Source organism: Citrus sinensis, chromosome 9 (genome assembly GCF_022201045.2).
Source record: "Citrus sinensis cultivar Valencia sweet orange chromosome 9, DVS_A1.0, whole genome shotgun sequence".
NCBI lineage: Eukaryota > Viridiplantae > Streptophyta > Magnoliopsida > Sapindales > Rutaceae > Citrus > Citrus sinensis.
This window is the reverse complement of record NC_068564.1, coordinates 16,277,983-16,282,521: the sequence shown is the minus strand read 5'-3', so window position 1 is coordinate 16,282,521 and position 4,539 is coordinate 16,277,983. Positions and strand designations below refer to the sequence as shown.

The 4,539-nt window shown below is 38.6% G+C and overlaps 1 non-coding gene across 1 annotated transcript; it reads right to left on the bottom strand.

The window, feature by feature from the left end:
• Positions 1-625: 625 nt before the first annotated feature.
• On the bottom strand, positions 626-729 carry LOC127900170 (small nucleolar RNA R71). The gene has a single exon (XR_008052187.1). It is a non-coding gene; the product is annotated as a small nucleolar RNA R71 (small nucleolar RNA).
• Positions 730-4,539: the final 3,810 nt, after the last annotated feature.

The window sequence follows — 4,539 nt, the reverse complement described above, 5'->3', positions numbered from 1 at the left end:
GTTAATTTATTTCACGTATTTGTTTTTGTGTATTTTTATAGAAAGGTTTTAATAGCGCAATAAGGTTAGTATCGTAAATTCTCCATCTTCTTTATTTTTATTTGTCTTGTTCCCATCTTTATTTTTATTTTATTTGTTTTGCATGCATGGTCGTAGGTCATTATTACCTAATCTTGAACCTATAGATCTTGAACTAGAAAAAACACTTCGCACACAAAAGCACATTAAAAATAAATTTGGAATGGATTTACAAGCACCACAGGAGAGGCCATTTAAGGACTATTTTAGTCCCTTAGCTAATTTGAGCACATCATGCATAAGATACCCAAATGTAGCTGCTAGGAGTTTTGAATTAAAACCTAGTGTGCTAAATTGTCTCCCCACATTTTATGGCCTAGAAAATAAGGATCCATATAATCATCTGAATGATTTTTATACTATTTGTCAAACTTTTAAATACGAAAATTTTTCAGATGATGATGTAAAGCTTAGATTATTCCCATTTTCTTTAAAGGATAGAGCTCGTTCATGGCTTAATACATTGCCTGCCAATAGTATTTCATCATGGGAACAAATGGTAACTAAATTTTTGAATAAATATTTCCCAGTGCATAAAACCAATGCTATTCGCAGGGAAATCTCGGAGTTTACCCAGAGAGAGGACGAGCAATTTTTCGAAACATGGGAGCGATTCAATGGGCTACTCTTGAAGTGTCCACATCATGGGTATGAGAAATGGCACCAATGCCAATACTTTTTGGAGGGATTATTGCCGAATGTGCAAGAATGGCTAATGGCAACATGTGGAGGAGAGCTAATGTCAAAAAGTGCATCAGAAATTTGGGAATTCTTCCAGCGACAAGCAGATAATTCCCAACAACGGAGTCGATCACTCAGGACTACTAGAAGAATTAAAGGAGTGAATGAGGTTCAAATTGGCGAATCAACTTCAGGAATCAAAGAAGTCAAGGAGATGGTTGAAGGTCTTGCTCGACAAATAGCATCGTTATCGACTGCTAGATCAACAGAACCACATGACCATGACTCATATTCAAATGAAGCCAATGCCATAGGGGTAATGAGAAAGCCATCAAATTACAACCCATACTCCAACACATATAACCCTGGATGGAGAGACCACCCCAATTTTTCATGGTCTCAAGGATTCCAACAGAATGGACCAACAGCTCCAGCTCCACCAATGCAACCAATTCCTCAACCCTCTCAACCCCCATTCAGACCATACAATCAGAACCAGAACTACACTCAGCCCAGACCGTGGGAGGATTCATTCCATAATCTCAAGAATGTTACTCATTCCACGATTGAGCAACAAAGCCGCACCATTGATGGACTACGAAATGAGTTGAGAGCAGGCTTCAATTCACAAGCTCAATCAGTTTCAAGCCTCGAGAAGATGGTGGGACAACTTGCTTCTTCAGTTCAGACCTTGGCAATGACTGTTGAGAAAGGCAAGTTTCCAAGTCAACCAGTGCCTAATCCTAAAGGAGTGCATGAAGCAAGTACCAGTTCACCACAGCAGCATGGAGAGGTCAAAGCAGTAATGACCTTGCGAAAAAGAAAAGAAGTCGACAACAAAGTGGAGATGCCGGTGACAAAAGAAAATCAAATTGTACCTGTGAGTGTTGAGGACTCATCACCGGAGGAGAAAGAAGAAACCAACCCACGAGAATACGTTCCCAAAGCTCCATTTCCTCAAAGGTTAGCTAAAGGCAAAAAGGGAAAATCCACAGGTGAGATTCTCGAAATCTTCAAACAGGTAAGTGTTAACATCCCTTTACTTGATGCTATTAAACAAGTTCCATCTTATGCCAAGTTTCTTAAAGACCTTTGTACTAAAAAGAGAAATATGCATGTTCAAAAGAAGGCATTTTTAACAGAAAACGTTAGTTTTATACTCCAACATAAAATTCCTTTAAAATGCAAAGACCCAGGCTCCCCCACTATCTCATGTAGTATAGGGAACCACACAATTGAGAATGCTTTGTTGGATTTAGGAGCTAGTGTAAATCTTTTGCCTTACTCTGTATTCGTGAAACTTGGACTTGGAGAATTACACCCAACTCCAGTGGTGTTACAGCTTGCAGATCGGTCCACGAAAATACCTCGTGGTATTGTGGAGGACGTGCTTATCCAGGTAGACAAGTTTTATTTTCCTGTTGATTTCATTGTAATTGACACTCAACCAATACAGGACTCGAGGAAGCACATCCCCATTATTCTAGGTCGACCTTTCTTGGCAACTGCGGATGCTCACATTCAATGCAGGACTGGAAATATGCAGTTGTCCTTCGGCAACATGACTATGGAGCTAAACATTTTCAACATTGCCAAACAACCTCACAGTGCAGATGATGGAATTGTTGATGTGGATTTAATTGAAGCATTAGTTGATGATACTTTTCTTTCAAACCTTAGTGATGATCCTTTACAAACATGTTTAACTCACTTTGGTTTGGATTTTGATATTGACAGATCAGTCGATGAGGTCAATGCCCTGCTTGACTCAGCACCATCTATGGACACTAATAAATGGAAGTCAAGAGTTGAGCAACTAGCACCATCAGAGAAGCAACTCATTCCATCATCAGAATCACCACCGAAACTCGAGCTCAAACCATTGCCCAACACTTTGGAATATGCGTTTTTGGGAGAAGAAAGCACTCTGCCGGTAATCATCTCATCATCCCTCAATGACGAACAAAAAGGTAAGTTGTTAGATGTTTTGAAAGAGCACAAAGGGGCATTAGGATGGACCATAGCAGACATAAAAGGTATAAACCCAGTAGACTGCATGCATTACATTCACCTTGATGAAAATGCTAAAACTACTAGGGAAATGCAACGTCGGTTAAATCCTAATATGAAAGAAGTTGTTAGAACAGAAGTCCTTAAGCTATTAGACGCAGGTATCATTTACCCAATTTCTGATAGTTCATGGGTCAGTCCTGTACAAGTTGTCCCCAAAAAGTCAGGAGTCACAGTAGTTACGAATGCTGATAATGAATTGATACCCACTAGAGTGACTACAGGATGGCGTGTATGCATTGATTATAGAAAGTTGAATTCTGTCACACGTAGAGACTATTTTCCTTTACCATTTATCGATCAAATGCTTGATAGATTAGCATGCCATGAATTTTATTGCTTTCTAGATGGCTACTCAGGATATAATCAGATTCCCATAGCACCAAAAGATCAAGAGAAAACTACTTTCACTTGCCCTTTTGGCACATTTGCATATAGGAGAATGCCATTTGGATTATGTAATGCACCTGCTACATTTCAACGATGCATGTTAAGCATTTTTTCTGATATGGTGGAACGATTCCTTGAAGTCTTTATGGATGATTTTTCTGTCTTTGGTGACTCGTTTGATCAATGTTTACATCATCTAACACTAGTTCTGCAGAGATGTATCGAGAAGAACTTGATCTTAAATTGGGAGAAATGTCATTTTATGGTAAAACAAGGTATTGTTCTCGGTCACATCATTTCGAGCAAAGGTATTGAGGTTGACAAAGCCAAGGTGGATCTCATTTCTAATCTTCCTCCACCCAAAACAGTCAGAGAAGTAAGATCTTTCCTTGGGCATGCTGGTTTCTATAGACGTTTCATTAAAGATTTTAGCAAAGTTTCTAGACCCTTATGCAATTTACTTGCTAAGGATGTACCTTTTATCTTTAATGATTCATGTCTTATAGCGTTTGAAAAATTAAAACAGTTGTTGACATCATCACCCATCATTCAGGCCCCAAACTGGAGCTTACCATTTAAGCTAATGTGTGATGCATCTGATTATGCAGTAGAAGCAGTATTAGGACAAAGAGTTTATTGAATTCCCCACGTTATTTACTATGCTAGTATGACATTAAATGATGCACAGTTGAACTATTCAACTACTGAAAAAGAAATGCTAGCAGTAGTGTTTGCATTGGAAAAATTTCGATCATATCTCATTGGTTGTAAAATAATTATATTCACGGATCATGCTGCTCTTAAATATCTTCTCACAAAGAAAGATGCAAAAGCTAAACTAATTCGTTGGGTGTTACTTTTGCAGGAATTTGACTTGGAATTCAAAGATAAGAAAGGGACAGAAAATGTTGTGGCGGACCACCTCTCTCGTCTCCATTTTGACACAACTACAGAGCCATTACTATTAAATGAGTCATTCCCTAATGAACAATTGATGAATGTGGAAGTATTACCGTGGTATGCTGACATCGTGAATTATCTTGTTACAGGTCAACTTCCAAAGCATTGGACCAAGCAAGATAAGGCTAAATTCTTTGCAGAGATAAAGAATTTCTTTTGGGATGACCCGTATTTGTTCAAGTATTGTGCAGACCAAATTGTTAGACGATGCGTCCCAGAAAGTGAAATTCCAAATATCCTTTCATTCTGCCATGAACAAGCTTGTGGAGGCCATTTCAGCGCTAAGAAAACAGCGACTAAAGTTTTACAATGTGGTTTCTATTGGCCAACTATATTTCGAGATGCTTACACTTTTTGTTC